This window comes from Macaca mulatta, chromosome 10 (assembly GCF_049350105.2).
Source record: "Macaca mulatta isolate MMU2019108-1 chromosome 10, T2T-MMU8v2.0, whole genome shotgun sequence".
In the NCBI taxonomy this organism is placed as follows: domain Eukaryota; kingdom Metazoa; phylum Chordata; class Mammalia; order Primates; family Cercopithecidae; genus Macaca; species Macaca mulatta.
The window spans coordinates 13,293,148-13,312,280 of NC_133415.1; the positions used below are offsets into that span (position 1 = coordinate 13,293,148).

Genomic DNA, 19,133 nt, shown 5'->3' on the forward strand with positions numbered 1-19,133 from the left:
TTGGCTAGGAAGTACCAGCACTGGAATTGGAATCCAGGTCTGAATGATTCCTGGCCCAGGGTACATCGCAGGGGAGGAGGGCCACATAAACATGAGGGCTGTGTGCCGTGGTGGGAAGCCCCACCCAAAAGAGATGGCTTCAGAGGCCACATAGGGGGTGGGTGTTGCTGTTCATCCCGCGCTTTCCTTTGCTCATGATGTCCCCACTGCCTGAAATTCCATCGCTCCCACAGTCTCTCCTGTGAAGCCGACATCATGGTACTTCCTCCACTGTGGAGGGCATAGGACCTCTCCAAATGGGGAGACCTCTGTGTGGCACCCTGATCACCAGCAAGGATCCCCGCTCTTCTTGATGTAGCGAATTCTATTTCAGCGCCCTTGTCTTGCTTTCCTGCCTCTGTGCCTTGGTCCACCAGACACTATGACTTCTTTCCCTTCCCTCCCACAGGCCGTGGGTTTGGTATGCAAATTGGCCCACTAGTTTCCCAGATGACCAAATGTTGAGGCAGCTCTGTCTAGCACTCAAAAAACCAATTGCTCACTCCTCTCCATGTGCATAGCTAAAAGAGCCACCTAGGTTAACTTTTGTAACCTTTGGGGTACAAAAGTTCTTAATTTTAGAAACTGCACAATGGAGTCTATTTTCTCTACTCCCCACCCCATTTAAGAATAAAAACAAAACAAAACAGGGTCTTGCCCTGTTGCCCAGGCTGGAGTGCAGTGGCATGATCATAGCTCACTGCAGCCTTGAACTTCTGGGCTCAAGCGATCCTCTCACCTTAGCCTCCCGAGTAGTTGGGACTACGAGTGTGCATCACTGTGCCTGGATAATTTTTCTATTTTTTGCAGAGATGGGGGTCTCACCATATTGCACAGGTTGATCTTGAACCCTTGGCCTCAAGCCTTCCTTCTGCCTCAGCCTCCCAATCTACTCCCTTTTTTATTAGTTTCTCAGGAGCTGGGGCCACGCCTGGAACATTGTAGGTGCTCAACTAGTGAGTGAATTCCCAGTGGACCTGAACAACACTTCTGGACACCATGCTGCCTATATCCTTTACTCCCATCCCAGCCCCCCAGAACAAGGGGTCAGTGCCTCACTATCCTCCCTTTCTGGTCAAGATCAAGGGCCATGGTGCAATGTCCTACTTAAAAGTGGGGGCTCAGGCCGGGCATGGTGGCTTACACCTGTAATCTCAGCACTTTGGGAGACTGAGGCAGGAGGATCATTGAGCCCAGGAGTTCGAGACCAGCCTGGGCAATATGGTGAAATCTTATCTCTATTAAAAAAAAAAAAAAAAAAAAGAGAAAGGAAAAAGAAAGAAAGAAAATGACCATCAGGCAGCCACCATAGTAATCATGGGTTGCAGCAAGAATCACCAATGGATATGAAAGCTTGATGAGAAAGTGTTTACATAGTTTCAGCTTATTTCCCCACAAGATGATAATTAATTATGGAAGGAAAAATCATAACTCTGCAGTGGAGAAATTTGGCAGACACAACCTTCGCTAAGTGATCAAAGTTAATATCACCAGTGAGGGGCAAATTGCCATGGAGTTCGCAGATGAGATAATAGTATCGTATCGATGCCCAACTTCCTGACTTCAGTGCTTGTCCTGTGGTCGTAGAAGAGAATGTGTCCTTGATTTTAGGAAATATACACTGGAGTATTTATTTATTTATTTATTTGAGACGGAGTCTTGCTGTCTCACCCAGGCTGGAATGCAATGGCACGACCTTGGCTCACTGCAACCTCTGCCTCCCAGGTTCAAGTGATTCTCCTGCCTCAGCCTCCTGAGTAGCTGGGATTACAGGCACCCACCATCATGCCCGGCTAATTTTTATATTTTTCTAGAGACGGGGTTTCACCATGTTGGCCAGGCTGGTCTCATGGTGATCCGCCCACCTCGGCCTCCTGAAGAGCTGGGATTACAGGTGTGAGCCACTGCACCTGGCCCACTGGAGTATTTAGAGGTAAAGGGCCTCATGTTTGCAATTTACTCTGACATGGTTCTGAAAATAATACATGTAGATAGATAGCGTTATGGGTGGAATTTCATAATGTTAAAATGTATATTTTGAAGTCCTAATGCCTAAAAATCTCAGAATGTGACTGTATTTGGAGACAAAGTTGTAAAAGGCATAAGTAAATTAAAGTATTTACAGTAGGCCCTAATCCAACCTGATCGGTGTCTTTATAAGAAGAGAAAATTTGGCCAGGTGCAGTGGCTCACACCTGTAATCCCAGCACTTTGGGACGCCAAGGCAGGCAGATCACTTGAGGTCAGGAGTTTGAGACCAGCCTGGCCAACATGCAAAACCCTGTCTCTACACACACACACACACACAAAAAAAAATTTAGTCGGGCATTGTGGCACATGCCTATAATCCCAGCTACTCAGGAGGCTGAGGCAGGATAATTGCTTGAACCTGGGAGGCAGAGGTTGCAGTGAGCCAAGATCACAATACTGCACTCCAGCCTGGGCAACAGAGCAAGACTCTGTCTCAAAATAAATAAATAAATAAAAATTAAAAAAAAAAATTGTTTTTTGAAAGTAGGGACTCTCGGCTGGGCGCGGTGGCTCAAGCCTGTAATCCCAGCACTTTGGGAGGCCGAGACGGGCGGATCACGAGGTCAGGAGATCGAGACCATCCTGGCTAACACGGTGAAACCCCGTCTCTACTAAAAAAATACAAAAAACTAGCCGGGCGAGGTGGCGGGCGCCTGTAGTCCCAGCTACTTGGGAGGCTGAGGCAGGAGAATGGCGTAAACCCGGGAGGCGGAGCTTGCAATGAGCTGAGATCCGGCCACTGCACTCCAGCCTGGGCGACAGAGCGAGACTCCGTCTCAAAAAAAAAAAAAAAAAAAAAAAAGAAAGTAGGGACTCTCAAGTCAGCCTGTCGGGTTCAGATCCTGGCCCCACGCCTCACCAGCTGACCTCATCTCCACCATCTATAAACCGGGCTTACTAATAGTGCCTCCTCTTAGGCTGTGAAACAAGGTAATGTGTTTGCACTTACAAGCCTCTGGCACAGCGCTTAGTATGTAATAACAGGTCAATAATATCAAGTTAGAGACAGGAGTCCTCTAGAGCAGGGGTCCCCACACCGCAGGCCGAGGATCGGCGCCGGTCTGTTCGTGGCCTGTTAGGAACCAGCGGGCTGAGTGAGCATTACAGCGTGAGCTCCGCCTCCTGTCGAATCAGCAGTGGCATTAGAGTCTCAGCTAGGAGCGCGAACCCTATTGTGAACTGCCCGTGTGAAGGATCCAGGTTGTGCGCTCCTTATGAGAATTTAACTACTGCCTGGTATGCCTGATGACCTGAGGTGGAACAGTTTCTTTTTCCTTTTTTTTTTTTTTTTTGGAGAGTCTCGCTCTATTCCCCAGGCTGGAGTGCAGTGGCGCCATCTTGGCTCACTGCAACCTCCGCCTCTTGGGTTCAACTGATTCTCGGGCCTCATCCTCCTCCGAGTAGCTGGGATTACAGGCAGGCACCACCATGCCTATCTAATTTTTGTATTTTTAGTAGAGTCGGGGTTTCGCCATGTTGACCAGGCTGGTCTCAAACTCCGTACCTCAGGTGATCCGCCCCGCTCAGCCTCCCAAAGTGCTAGGATTACAGGCGAGAGCCACCGCACCCGGCCACTGGAACAGTTTCATCCCGAAACCATCCCCCACGCACACTCCCGGACACTCTCCACCCCCACCCCCCATCCCCCATCTGTGGAAAAGTTGTCTTCTACGAAACGGTCCCTGGTGTCAAAAGCAGAGGTAATGGACAGAGTGATCAGTTCCCCGAATGCCCAGGGAGCACGCCCTGGGTACCGGGTGTGGCGCTCCTGTGTATCAGGTCGCCCTCAATCTTCTCCACGTCTTAGCACTTAGGTGTTATCATGGCCACGTTGCAGATGAGGAAGTCGAGACCGTGACAGGTGAGGAACCTTGCCCAGTATTGCACAGTTAGTCCCTGGCAGAGGACTTGAACTCAGGCTGGTCTGACTCGAGGGCTGTGCTTTCTCCTGCTGCCCCCGCCAGAATGACTTGCTGGGTTTTTTATGGAGAGAGTCGATATTTCACGTGGGCCACTTCAGAGTCTGACCATAATTAGAACACATGCCATTTCTGCACGTGGGCACCCCTGGGTGGGATCCTGGAGGACGCTGGTGCCCTCCTCCCCCTCTTCTTCCTCTTCGTTTCCCTCTACTTTATCAATCCTAAGGCAAACCAGGCAGGGTGTGGTGGAGGGAGTCTCTGACCAGGGCCACTGTCTGCAAATACAAGGGTCCTGAGTCTGGACTGGAGATGTGATTGTTCAGCAGAGAGAAAAACGGTTTGAGTAAACCCAAACAACCGGGCCGGGCACAGTGGCTCACGCCTGTGATCCCAGCATGTTGGGAGGCCAAAGCAGATCACTTGAGGCCAGGAGTTCGAGACCAGCCTGGCCAACATGGTGAAACCCTCGTTTCTACTAAAAATACAACAATTAGCCCAGTGTGGTGGCAGGCGCCTGTTGCCCCAGCTACTCAGGAGGTTGAGGCAGGAGAGTCGCTTGAACCCAGGAGGCGGAGGTTGCAGCGAGCTGAGATCTTGCCACTGCACTCCAGCCTGGGCAACAGAGCAAGACTGTCTCAAAAAAAAAAAAAAAAAAAAAAAAAAAATTCCAAACAACCCCAGCACCTACTGTTATTATTTTTTTGTTTTGTTTTATTTTGGAGATGGAGTCTTGCTCTGTCGTCCAGGCTGGAGTGCAGTGGTGCGATCTCAGCTCACTGCAAGCTCCACCTCCCGGGTTCCCGCCATTCTCCTGCCTCAGCCTCCCGAGTAGCTGGGACTACAGGTGTATTATTGTTTATGAATCACATTTATGTGCCTAAGAGCTGTCATCTCACAAAATTCTATGAAGTATCTGTATCACCCCCACTTTATAGATGAGGAAACTGAGGCTAAGTGGGCTGAAGCCATTTGCTAAGGGCCCTTCCCACCCACATGTGAGTATGAACCTTTCTCCACTTAACCAGCACTGGGAGTTTTCATTGTCTAAGCTCTGCTAATTTCCTAGGCAAATGACGTTATAGTATTTAAATTTGCATTTCTGTGAATAGGAATGAGCTTGAACACATTCCCGTTTGCTTGTTAACCAGTTGGGTTTTTTCTTCTTTTGTTCGTGTGCTTTGCCTATTTTAGAGAATACATTTTTATGTTTGCAAACTGATATTTTAGGAAGCTGAAACAGTACTGCACATATTCCATTTTTCCCCAGCCCTCCATCATTTTCCCTCTAAAACCTCCCCCCTCCCCACCCCCAGCAGCTTCAATATACCTGGAGATGTGCCAGCCCTGGTCTGAGTCCTTTTGTGCCAAGTCTATAAAACCATCACTGGGGCACTGCTGCTCCATCCACCTCACTGCTGCACGCCAGCTGCTCTGGCTTCTGGAGAGAAACCAGCATCGCGACCACAACCGCCACCGCAACGACAGCTGCAGTCACGACAAGGTCATCTTCACCAGCCATAGCCAGATCCTCAGAGCTTCCATGAATCCCTGGAGTACTCGCCTCTCTCCTTCATCCCCAGGCCTTCATCCTCATCTCCATTGAACCCACTCTCCTGCCACTTCCAGAAGAAGCAGAGGCCGTGTGATAGGCACTGCCTCCACCCTCTGCACCTGCCCTTCCCTCTCCCTCACTGTCCCCTCAGAGGCTGTCCTTTGTCTTGCCCCAAACCCACCTCTCCTCCTTCCAGAATCCCCATGCCCACACCCCAGTCCCTATCCCCTCCCTCTGAAGCAAATGGCTTCAGCCCTCCTAGCCTCGGTTTCCTTATCTATAAAGTGGGGGTGATACAGATACTTCATAGAATTTTGTGAGATGACAGCTCTTAGGCACATCAACGTGATTCACAAACAATAATAGCCGGGCGCGGTGGCTCACGCCTGTAATCCCAGCACTTTGGGAGGCCGAGGTGGGTGGATCACAAGGTCAGGAGTTCAAGACCAGCCTGACCAACATGGTGAAACCCCGTCTCTACTAAAGATACAAAAATCAGCCTGGTGTGGTGGCATGCGCCTGTAATCCCAGCTACTAGGGAGGCTGAGGCAGGAGAATCATTTGAAACCTGGAGGCGGAGGTTGCGGTGAGCCAAGATCGCGCCATTGCATTCCAGCCTGGGTGACAGGGTGAGACTCCATCTCAAAACAAAACAAAACAAACAAACAAAAACAATAATAACAGTGGGTACTGGGGTTGTCTGGATTTTTTTTTTTTTTTTTTTTTTGAGACAGTCTCTTTCCGTTGCCCAGGCTGAGTGCAGTGGCAAGATCTCAGCTCACTGCAACCTCTGCCTCCTGGGTTCAAGTGATTCTCCTGCCTCAGCCTCCCAACTAGCTGGGGCTAGAGACACCTGCCACCTCACTGGGGATGGGACTGAAATATCTCCAAGTGGCTGCCATCTTTAGCAGCCACCCCTGAACCCCACCCTCACCCTAACACCCGCCCTTGTTTTTTCTTCCCTTTATGGGCAAACCTCAAGTCATCCCCACTCACTGCCTCTGGGTTCTCACTGCCCCTCATTCCCAATCCCTCACAGGCTGAGGGCTGCCCTCAAGAAACCTCTGAAGGGAATCTGGCCGGGGTCCCAGTGACCTCTTTGTTACTAAATCCAGGTCCAATTTTAGCCCTAATCTGTCTTGACCTTTGACAGCATGCAATGGTGTTGCAATCTCCCTTCCTTTTAATTTTTCTCTTTTTTTTTGAAATGGAGTCTTGCTTTGTCATCAGGGTGGAGTGCAGTGGCACCATCTCGGCTCACTACAATCTCTGTGTCCTGTGTTCAAGCGATGCTTCTGCCTCAGCCTCCTGAATAGCTGGAATTATAGGCGCCCACCACCACGACCAGATAATTTTTTTTTTTTTCCAGACAGAGTCTTGCTCTGTTGCCCAGGGTGGAGTGCAGTGGCACGATCTTGGCAAGCTCAGCCTCCCGGGGTTCATGCCATTCTCCTGCCTCAGCCTCCCGAGTAGCTGGGACTACAGGTGCCCACCACCACACCCGGCTAATTTTTTATATTTTTAGTAGAGACAGGGTTTCACTGTGTTAGCCAGGATGGTCTCGATCTCCTGACTTCATGATCTGCCCGCCTCGGCCTCCCAAAGTGCTGGGATTACAGGCGTGAACCACTGCACCTGGCATTTTTGTATTTTTAGTAGAGACAGGGTTTCGCCATTTGGACAGGCTGGTCTCGAACTCCTGACCTCAGGTGATCCACCCACCTTGGCCTCCCAAAGTGCTGGGATTACAGGCATGAGCCACTGTGCCAGGACTATTTTCCCCCTCTTTTTGGAAATACTGTTTTCTTCTTGGTGTTTTTGTTTTTGTATTTGTTTTGAGACAGGGTCTCTCTCTGTTGTCCAGGCTGGAGTACAGTGGCACCATCATAGCTCACTGTAACCTTGAACTCCTGGGCTCAAGCCATCCTGCTATCTCAGCCTCCCAAATAGCTGGGATTACAGGCATGCAGCCACGTGCCTACCTCCCCTTGCCTTCTAAAGCTTGGATTTCCCTCCTATCTTTTCAGTTTTCATCTCTGGCCCTCCATCTTGGCCTCTTAATTCTTAGCGAGGCTCAGAGCTTTGGCCTTTGCCCTCTTTTCTTATCGCTGGGGAACCTTATCCCTGCCTCAAGATTTTAGGTGCCACTGAGGACTCCCAAATCTCTATTTTGGGCTCCCAGCTGTCTCTCATGGAACAGATCTGTTTAAGCAACTGCATGTATGACATGGATTTTCCCATGCCCTTCCCTGGCATGTCTAACTCCACACTGTCTCAGTGGGGCTCAGCACCACCCTCCCCACCTAATTTCTCCAAAAGGTTGATGATGCCGTCTCCTCCCCAGTCATCCTGGAGAGAAACCAGGCCATCATGCTCACCTCACCCTCTCTCTCCCTCCCACAGTGAACAAGTCACTAGGCTTCAGTGATCTCATCTCCTTAACTTCTCTCTAGCCTCTCTCTTCCCTCAGCCATGGCCTCCGTTCAAGCCACAGCATCTGGCTCCAGGACAATTGCAGCAGCCTTCCGCCTGGTCTCCCTGCCTCCAGCCTCCATGCAGAGGATAGAGAGAGCTTTCTAAAACCTAAACTTGGCCAGCCTACTGCTCTGCTCACAACCCTTCCACGGCTCCCCAGTGCTGTCAGGACAAAGTGTAAGCTCTTTCCATAAGCCTCCTCGGTCTGGCCTCTGCCTGCTTTCGCCACCTCCTCTCGGCTGCAGCCACAGTGAACTCTGTTCTCATGCCCATCTACTGCCTCGTGCTTTCAGTCTTGCCAGTACTTCTCCCTGGAACTCCCTACCCCTCTTGTGCTTCAGTCCCCAGCTCAGATGTCACTTTGTTCAGCAGGCTTCCCAGATCATCCCCAGGCTGACTCAGGTTCCTGTGTTCAAGGTAGGAAACTTACCAGTGTATCCCTCATGATAGCACTTTCCTCTCTGAGTCGGTGTTCTCTGTCTTCATGGCTGTCTTCTCTTAAACCACATGCTTTTTGAGGACCAGGATTACATCTTTTCATTTTTGTGTCTCCAGAGCTTAGCCCGGGCCATGCATATAGCAGAAGCATGATCAATGTTTTTCTTTCTTCTCTTTTTTTTTTTTTTTTTTTTGAGACAGAGTCCTGCACTGTCACCCAGGCTGGAGTGCAGTGGCGTGATCTCAGCTCACAGCAACCTCTGCCTCCCGAGTTCACACGACTCTCTTTCCTTTCTTTTTTTTTTTTTTTTTTTTTTTTTTTTGAGACAGAGTTTCACTCTTGTTGCCCAGGCTGGAGTGCAGTGGCCTGATCTCGGCTCACTGCAATCTCCACCTCCTGGGTTCAAGCGATTCTCTTGCATCAGCCTCCCAGGTAGCTTGGATTATAGGCATGCGCCACCACGCCTGGCTATCATGCGACTCTCATGTCTCAGCCTCCCAAGTAGCTGGGATTACAGGTGTGCATCACCACGCCTGGCTAATTTTTTTTTTTTTTGTATTTTGTATTTTACTAGAGATGGGGTTTTACCCTGTCGGCTAGGCTGGCCTCGAACTCCTGGCCTCAATGATTTGCCCACCTCAGCTTCCCAAAGTACTGCGATTACAGGCGTGAGCCACTGTGCCCTGCCTAGGCCACCGTGCCTATGCTAGGAGCATGATGAATGTTAATGGGATGAAGGGAGGAGTTGTCCTTGTTCCACTAGGCCTTGTCCTAGGCTCAAGCAAGAGGGTCAGGCTGTGGCAGGAAACGGAGGAAGGAAGAGGGTATCATTAGTTTCTTAGAACAGGGATCCCCAACCCCTGGGTCTGGGTCGATGGCGTATTAGGAATTGGGCTGCATGGCAGGAGGTGAGTGGCGGGTGGGTGAGCGAGTAAGCTTCATCGATATTTACAGCCGCTGCCCATTGCTGGCTCACATTGCCACCTGAGCTTCACTTTCTGTCAGATCAGTGGCGGCATTAGATTCTCATAAGAGCTCAAACCCTATTGTGACTTCACATGCAAAGGATCTAGGTTTTGCATTCCTTATGAGAATTTGATGATCTGTCTGCCTGATGATCTGTCACTGTTTCCCATCATCCCCAGATAGGACCATCTAGTTGCAGGAAAACCAGCTCAGGGCTCCCACTGATTCTGTGTTGAGATGAGTTGTATAATTATTTCATTATGTATTACAATGTAATAATAATAGAAGTAAAGTGCACAATCAACGTAATGGACTTGAATCATTCCCAAACCATCCCCCAGCTCCGTGGAAAAATTGTCTTCCACAAAACCAGTCCCTGGTGCCAAAAAGGTTGGGGACCTCGATCCTACAAGGTCCTTTGGCTCCCTGACAGTGGGGACTGTGTTTATATCACTGATTGCCCTCATACCCTGCATAACGCTATGGCAGGGTAGCCAAACATGGATTGATTCTCTGGAGACCACTGCAATTCCCCTTTATTACCATTGCATCCCAGGGGCACAGTGATTCAGCCTACTCATGAATGTGTGATTTGCAGTAGAATTTCAGGAACCCCTGGGACATAAAAGAGGATCATCAGGGCTGGGCGTGGTGGCTCACACCTGTAATATCAGGACTTTGGGAGGCCAAGGCAGGAGGATTGCTTGAGCCCAGGAATTCAAGACCAGCTGGGGCAACATAGCAAGACCCACCTCTACAAAAATTTTTTAAAAAATTAGCCAGGTGTGGTGCTGTTCTTCCGTGGTTCCAGCTACTTGAGAGGCTGAGGCAGGAGGATTGCTTGGGCCCAGGAAATCGAGGGTGCAGTGAGCCATGTTTGAGCCACTGCACTACAACCTGGGTGACAGAACGAGACTCTGTCTCAAAAAAAAAAAAAAAAAAAGATAGGGGCTGGGCACAGTGGCTCACCCCTGTAATCCCAGCACTTTGGGAGGCTGAGGTAAGCAGATGGCTTGAGGTCAGGCGTTCGAGACCAGCCTTGCCAACATGGTGAAACCCCATCTCTACTAAAAATACAAAAAGTAGTTGGGCACGGTGGCGGGCACCTGTAATTCCAGCTACTCGGGGAGGCTGAGGCAGGAGAATCATTTGATCCCAGGAGGCGGAGGTTTCAGTGAGCCGAGATCACGCCACTGTACTCCGGCCTCAGTGATGGAGCAAGACTCTATCTCAAAAATAAATAAAAGTATTTTGGGGTGATACACACATTCAGACCATAGAATATGTGAAGATATGGAAAAATATATTTGCCTTTATATTCCAGTGCTTTTTCACAATAAACTATTATCTGTATATTTGAGACAAGCTTGTATTAAACTGTGAGCCCTAAGGACAAGAATAGAGATGTTTTAGTGTTCCCGCCATACTAAGAGTAAGGCCAGCCAGGCGCGGTGGCTCACGCCTGTAATTCCAACACTTCTTGGGAGGCCAAGGCAGGTGGGATTGAGACCATCCTGGCCAACACAGTGAAACCCCGTGTCTACTAAAAATACAAAAATTAGCCAGGTGTGGTGGCACGCACCTGTAGTCCCAGCTACTCTGGAGGTTGAGGCAGGAGAATCTCTTGAACCCGGGAGGAAGAGGTTGCAATGAACCGAGATTGTGCCACTGCTCTCCAGCCTGGCGACAGAGCGAGGCTTTGAGTCAAAAAAAAAAAAAAAAGAAAAAAAAAAGAGTAAGGTCATGCACATAGCAGGTATTTCATAATTAATGGCTGATAAAACAGAAATGAGGACGAGAAGCACAAGAGAAGGGACAAAGGGATTAAGAGCTTGCACACTCTGACCCTCAAGAACTCCACATTAGATGCCCCCATCCTGGGAGGCTTGGCACACACCCTGCATCTTTACCTGAAATACCCCTGCTCAGCCTCTCCAATCCTCACCGTCCTTCACCATCCTTCACCATCCCTCACCATCTCCCACCATCCCCCACCATCCCTCTCCATCCCCCACCATCCCTCACCATCCCTCTCCATCCCTCTCCATCTCCCACCATCCCTCTTCATCCGTCACCATCCCTCTCCATCCCTCTCCATTCCCCACCATCCCTCTCCATCCCTCACCATCCCTCTCCGTCCCTCACCATCCTTCTCCATCTCTCTCCATCCCCCACCATCCCTCTCCATCCCTCTCCATCTCCCACCATCCCTCTTCATCCGTCACCATCCCTCTCCATCCCTCTCCATTCCCCACCATCCCTCTCCATCCCTCACCATCCCTCTCCATCCCCCACCATCCCTCTCCATCCCTCACCATCACTCTCCATCCTTCTCCATCCCCCACCATCCCTCTCCATCCCCCACCATCCCTCTCCATCCCTCACCATCACTCTCCATCCTTCTCCATCCCCCACCATCCCTCTCCATCCCCCACCATCCCTCTCCATCCCTCACCATCACTCTCCATCCCCCACCATCCCTCTCCATCCCCCACCATCCCTCTCCATCCCCCACCATCCCTCTCCATCCCCCACCATCCCTCACCATCCCTCTCTATCTTCTCCATCCCTCTCAATCCCCCACCATCCCTCTCCATCCCCCACCATCCCTCACCATCCCTCTCCATCTTCTCCATCCCTCTCCATCCCCCATCATCCCTCTCCATCCCTCACCATCCTTCACCGTTCTTCACCATCTCTCTTCATCCCTCACCATCCTTCTCCATCCCTCTTCATTCCCTACCATCCCTCTCCATCCCCCACCATCCCTCTCCATCCCCCACCATCCCTCTCTATCCCTCTCCATCCCTCTCCATCCCTCTCCATCCTTCACATTCAGGTTTAAGCCAGCTTCCTTGTGAAGCTCCCTGGTTCCCTGTTCCTAAGAACCAGCTTCTTCTCAGCCCACAGTCTGTCCTGTGAGCTCCTGAGCTAGGCTGAGGTTCTCCCAGAGTAGGGAAATCCCGCCTTTCCTGACCAGGCCTGGCTTTTGCCCTTGGGATGGAAACACACATGGCTGCTGCCTCACAGCTCAGGTCACCTCCTGAGGAGTCCACTTCACTCCTGTGGAGGGCACAAGCCCTGATGTCCCACTCACCAAGTCAGAAGCCATGTAATTAGCATAATCATGCACAGCTGCCCTGTGGGCTCCGCACCCTCCCATCACCTCTCCCATGGCAGCAGCGGGATTTTTCCACATTGCTTCCTGGCCCCAACCTTCCAGGGCACACACTGCTTGTGGGACAAGGTCTGCCTCCTTGGCCTGGCACTCAAAACTCTTTCTTTCTTTTTTTTCTTTTATATATATTTTTTGAGACGGAGTCTTGCTCTGTCGCCCAGGCTGGAGTGCAGTGGTGTGATGTCAGCTCATAGTAACCTCTGCCCCTGAGTTCAGGCTATTCTAGTGCCTCAGCTTCCCAAGTAGAGTAGCTGGGACTACAGGCACCTGCCACCACGCCCAGCTAATTTTTTGTAGCTTTAGTAGATATGGGGGTTTCATCATGTTGTCCAGGCTGGTCTTGAACTCCTGACCTCAAGTGATCTGCCTGCTTCACCTCCCAAAGTGCTGGGATTACAGGCGTGAGCCACTGCACCAGCCCTTTTTTTCTTATTTTGAGACAGGGTCTCACTAAGTCACCCAGGCTAGAGTGCAGTAGTGCAATCATAGCTCACTACAACCTCCCTTCCCTTGGGAGGCTGGGGCTCAAGCAATCCTCCTGTCCCAGCCTTCTAAAGTAGTTGGGACTACAGGCATGCACCACCACGCCTGGCTAATTTTTAAAATTTTTGTGGAGATGAGAGTCTCGCTATGTTGCCCAGGCTGGGTTCGAACTCCTGGGCTCAAGCGAGCCACCTGCCTTGTGCTCCCAAAGTGCTGGGATTACGGGGAGACTCTTTCTAGATGGCCTCTGGGGACTGTCCTCCTGCTCACACACCAGGTTTCAGCAGTACTCAATCCCTTGCAGGTCCCCAAACAATCCACACAATCTCACGGTATTGACTTTTGCTCACACAGTTCCTTCCACCTAGAATGTTCTCTTTCCTAATCCAGCTGGCAAACTCCTATTTAATCTTTGACATCCAATTTAAGATCAGAGGTGGGTAAATTTTTTTTCTGTAAAGGGCCAGAGAGAAATATTCCAGGCTTTGTGGGCCATGAAGTATCTGTCATGATTACTCAACTCTCCCACTGCAGAAAGCAGAAACGTGTATAAACAAATGGTGTGGCTGTGTTCCAATAACACTTGTTTACAGAAACAGGTGGCAGGCAGGGTAGTTTGCCCACTCCTGCTCAAGAATAATCTCAAAAGCTTCCCACAGGAAGGAGTTTAACAATGCCTTCTAGCAATGGCTTACGTATTTTATCGTAACACAAACCTGGACTGTAATGAACCTATAGCTGTGATGATTACATGTGCTGCTGGTCAGACCATTATCTCTCAGCTGGATTTCTTTTTTCTTTCTTTTTCTTTTCTTTTCTTTTCTTTTTTCTTTTTTTTTTTGAGATGAAGTCTCACTCTGTTGCCCAGGCTGGCAGGCTGGAGTGCTGTGGCACTATCTCAGCTCACTGCAGTCTCTGCCTCCCAGGTTCAAGCAATTCTCTGCCTCAGCCTCCCGAGTAGCTGGGATTACAGGTGCCTGCCACCATGCCTGGGTAATTTTTGTATTTTTAGTAGAGATGGGGGCTTTCACCATCTTGGCCAGGTTGGTCTTGAACTCCTGACCTTGTGATCTGCCTGTCTCAGCCTCCCAAAGTGCTGGGATTACAGGCACGAGCCACCCTGCCCGGCTATGGATTTCTACGATAGCCTTCTCACTGGTCCCCCAGCCTCTGCCTTCCCTTACACTCTATTCTCACTGAACAGACATAAGCTGTTAAAGTGTAAATTCATTCTGGTCACTCCTCTGCTCAAAAACCTCTCATGGTTCCCTATTGCCCTGAGATTGAAAGCCAAAGTCTTAAAACGGTTTCCAATGTCCTACAAGTTCTACTCCCAATATCCTTTTAACCTCAACGTTATTGCCTACTACACCCACACGGGCTCTCTGTACTCCAATACAAAGCTATGATAGCCTCCTTGCTTTTCCTCTTAAAACAAGCCAGGCGGGCTCCTGCCTCAGGGCCTTTGTTCTTGCTCCATCTGGAACACTCTTTTCCTGGTTGTCCACATAGCTCACTCCTTCGCCTCCATCAGGTCTTTATTTAATTATCTTCCTTCTAACGTTTTTCCTGGCCAGTCTAGTTAAAACTGCAACGCTCCCGGGTCTCTCCTTCCTGTGTTTACTCCCCAGCACTCCTCACTCTCTTAACTCACTACGTATTCCCCCAACTTTTTGTTTTGTTTTGTTTTGAGGCAGAGTCTCCTGTCGCCCAGGCTGGAGTGCAATGTCAAGATCTTGGCTCATTGCAACCTCCGCTTTCTGGGTTCAAGCTATTCTCCTGCCTCAGCCTCCCACGTAGCTGGGATTACAGGTGCCAGCTGCCATGCCCAGCTAATTTTTATATTTTTAGTAGAGATGGGGTTTCACCATGTTGGCCAGGCTGGTCTTGAACTCCTGACCTCAAGTGATCCACCTGCCTCAGCCTCCCAAAGTGCTGAGATTACAGGCATGAGCCACCGTGCCCAGCCTCCTCCAACTTTTTAATTATAAAAATGTTCAGGGAGTCTGGGCATGGTGGCTCACGCCTGTAATCCCAGCACTCTGGGAAGCCGAGGTGGGCAGATCACGAGGTCAGAAGATCGAGACCATCCTGGCTAACACAATGAAATCCCGTCTCCACTAAAAAATACAAAAAATTAGCTGGGTGTGGTGGCGGGTGCCTGTAGTCCCAGCTACTCGGGAGGCTGAGGCAGGAGAATGACGTCAACCCGGGAGGCAGAGCTTGCAGTGAGCTGAGATTGCGCCACTGCACTCCAGCCTAGGCGACAGAGCAAGACTCTGTCTCAAAAAAAAAAAAAAAAAAAAAAAAAAAAAAAAAAAAAATGTTCAGGCCAAGCACGGTGATTCACGCCTGTAATCCCAGCACTTTGGGAGGCTGAGGCAGGCAGAATGCTTGAGGCTAAGTGTTCGAGACCAGCCTAGACAACATGGCGAAAACCAGACTCTACCAAAAAAAAAAAGTCATAGTGTCCTGAACCTGTAGTCCCAGCTACTCAGAACATTGAGATGGGAGGATCACTTGAGCCCAGGAGGCGGAGGTTGCAGTCAGCCAAGATCACCCCATTGCACTCCAGCTTGGGTGACAGAGCCAGACCCGGTCTCAAAAAAAAAGTTCACACAGATAATGGAGGGACTAGTGCAAGTGCAAAGGTATTCAAATACACAAGCACAGATCCCACAGTTAAGGTGCTTTGAATGTAACATGCTGACATGATGACACCTCACTCAAAGACATTAGCAAAACACACTCTCTGTTTCCTTCTCTATCTAGTTCATTCTGTGTCTTTCCCCACCAGGATGTGAGCAGCAAAAAGGCAGGGATTTTTGTCTATTTTGTTCAGTGCAGTTTCCTCAGCACCAAGAACATTGCCTGGCACATAATGAGTGCGCCTAGAGTTTGCAGAGAGAAAAGACAAAACAGGTGCTGATTCTGGTTCTGCCTCTCATTGACACCGGCGACTGGCACTGCCTCTCATTGGCAACTCTGGGGATAATTTTCCCTTGTGGAACCTCATTCTCTTCAACTACAAAGTGGGGATGACAGTACTACATCACAGGGCTGTTGCAAGGATCAAAAAGTAAGAGGTCGGCTGGGGGCGGTGGCTCACACCTGTAATCCCAGTACTTTGGGAGGCCGAGGCAGGTGGATCCCCTGAGGTCAGGAGTTTGAGACCAGCCTAGCCAACATGATGAAACTCCGTCTTTACTAGAAATACAAAAATTAGCCAGGCGTGGGGGCGCACGCCTGTAATTCCAGCTACTTGGGAGGCTGAGGCAGGAGAATTGGTTAGAACCCGGGAGGTGGAGGTTGCAGTGAACCGAGATCACGCCACTGCGCTCCAGCCTGGGGGACAGAGCGAGACTGTTTTTAAAAAAAAAAAAAAAAAGTAAAAGGTGTAACATTGCACCCTTAGCATGTTAGTTAGATTTCCACGTAGCTCCTTGAAGGAAGGGACTAGTCTAGTCTGACCCTCTGTGCTCTGGGCTTAGAGGGCAGATGCCCTCCCTGATGCATGGGAGGAGCCTAGCGCAGCATCTCAGGAGAAGTTACTTTGACTTTAACTGCTAGCAGCTCCGCTAGCTCTACAGAACCCACTCCCTCGTGCTTACTTGCCCCATCCCTTTACTTGCTCATTCAGTGCTATCTAATAATCCCCTCCATTCCATCTTTTGATTTATCTACTCATTAAATAGTTTCAACCAGAAATACCTAGGGAAGGGATACTTAACTTCATCAGGTACTGAGATTCTATTTTGTGAATGTCTTCTGTGGATCTTTGTTTCCAACAATTGATCCAGCCTCCCTTGGCCTTTTCTGAATTTTATTATCTATTTTATTTATTTATTTATTTATTTATTTATTTATTTAGACGGGGTCTTGCTCCGTCGCCCAGGCTGGAGTGCAGTGGCGCGATCTCGGCTCACTGCAACCTCCGCCTCCTGGGTTCAAGTGATTCTCCTGCCTCAGCCTCCTAAGTGGCTGGGATTACAGGCGCATGCCACTGTGCCTGGCTAATTTTTTTGTATTTTTAGTAGAGGCAGGGTTTCACCATGTTAGCCAGGATGGTCTTGATCTCCTGACCCCGTGATCCACGTGTCTTGGCCTTCCAAAGTGTTGGGATTACAGGTGTAAGTCACCACGCCTGGTCTATTTATTTTTTGAGACGGAGTCTCACTCTGTCACCCAGGCTGGAGTGCAGTGGTGTGATCTTGGTTCACTGCAATCTCCACCTCCTGGATTCAAGCGATTCTCCTGCCTCAGCCTCTCCAGTAGCTGGAATTACAGGTGCCTGCCACCACGCCCGGCTAACTTTTTTGTATTTTTTGTAGAGAGGGGGTTTCACCATGTTGGTCAGGATGGTCTCGAACTCCTGACCTCAGGTAATCCATCCGCCTCAGCCTCCCAAAGTGTTGGGATTATAGGCATGAGCCACCGCGCCCGGCCCTTTTCTGCATTTCAGATTCACCTGTGTGTCTGCATTTCCAAATGTGCTTTGCAAAATCCTGAATGCAAAGGTGGGTGTTTGTTGAAGAATGGGACACCGCATGTTGCCCCTGTGGTTTTTCTCAGGAAAGATTGCTTGGCAGTGGGTGGAATGCATGGCCTTTTTTGCAAGCTCCTTGATAACCATCACTCTAACTTTGCTTGTTTGGGGTGTGGAGGGCAAGATATTTTCATTGAGAATTCTGAGTCTTTATCCTTTTCTCTCCACTTCAAGCTGAAACTCTTTTTTCTTTTCTATTTTTTTTTTAGACATGGTCTCGCTCTGTCGCCCAGGCTGGAGTGCAAGCAATCTTGGCTCACTACATCCTCAACCCCCCGGCCTCCCCTGCACACTAGCTGGGAACAGAGCCAGGCACCACCACACCTGGATAATTTTTGTATTTTTTGTAAAGACGAGGTTTCTCCATGTTGCACAAGCTGGTCTTGAACTCTTGAGCTCAAGTGATCCACTCACCTTGGCCTCCCAAAGTGTTGGGATTACAGGCGTGAGCCACTGTGCGCAGTCAAGCTGAAACTCTTAAGCAAATTTTAAATCTTACTTTAAGTAACACTTTCCTCACCTGTAAAATGGGGACAGGAGGAGATGATGGAAGTGAAGTCACTTTGTAACTGGTGAAGCTCTGTACAGATATTAGTTAAGATGGTTAATTTCATTAACCTGTGAAGATTCTTAACTAAATCTTGAGCAATTTGCATTGGCTGCCCTACCTAGGCACTAATATCTTTAGATGGACTGAGGAGGAAACACTTTTATTTTGTTTTGGAGACAGGCTGGAGTACAGTGGTGTGATCTTGGCTCACTGCAACTTCTTCCTCCCGGGTTCAAGCGATTCTCCTGCCTTGGCCTCCGGAGCAGCTGGGATTACAGACTATGGCCAGCACACCCAGCTAATTATGGGGTTTCACCATGTTGGTTAGGCTGGTCTCAAACTCCTGACCTCAAGTGATCCACCCGCCTCAGCCTCCTGAACTGCTGGGATTATAGGTGTGATCCACTGCACCTGGCCTACACACTTCTTTTCACAAGAATAATACCAGCAACTATACTTCCCACATAAATGGAGAGCAGTCTGGCAGATTCCTCTAGACCTAGGGTTGGGTGATTATTAGGGAAAGAAAAGGTCCAACCAAACCGGTGGGCTGAAGAGAGGAGACATGACCTGCTCAGTCCGAAGCAGATGTGTGACTGAAGTCTAGTCTCCTGGCTTCTCTGCAACATACCTCATTATCGGCATTATTCACCCTAACAACTGCTATTTATTGAAATCCCACTATGTGCACGAATGGGGACTAATTTACTTCTAGATGTCACAACAACCTTGTATTACTGTGCCCACTTCTTGGATGATGGGTCTGAGGTTCACAGAGATCATTTGCCCAAGTTCCTACTGAAAGTGCTGAGGTATTTCCTGAGACTGGCTCAGGGCGTGTTACCAGACAACAATGCATACATTTTTAGCACGATACTTAGTATATTTTACTTACGTTAAAAATTTAGGAGCCAGGGGTGGTGGTTCACGCCTGTAATCCCAGCACTTTGGG

At 49.5% G+C, this 19,133-nt stretch overlaps 1 protein-coding gene across 8 annotated transcripts in view; it reads left to right on the plus strand.

Annotated features, from left to right (window-relative positions):
• PLA2G6 (phospholipase A2 group VI) overlaps positions 1-19,133 on the plus strand; it is a 96,731-nt gene that overhangs the window by 3,335 nt on the left and 74,263 nt on the right. For 2 of the 8 annotated variants that reach the window (XM_077949627.1, XM_077949634.1), the window contains exon 1: positions 8,015-8,196. The exons of 4 other annotated variants lie outside the window; for them this stretch is intronic. The gene's annotated coding sequence lies outside the window, so the exon portion shown is untranslated. Of the gene's footprint in view, positions 1-8,014; positions 8,197-8,356; positions 8,437-19,133 lie in introns of those variants that run through there. 2 more of the 8 variants (XM_077949631.1, XM_077949628.1) reach the window with 2 other exon arrangements.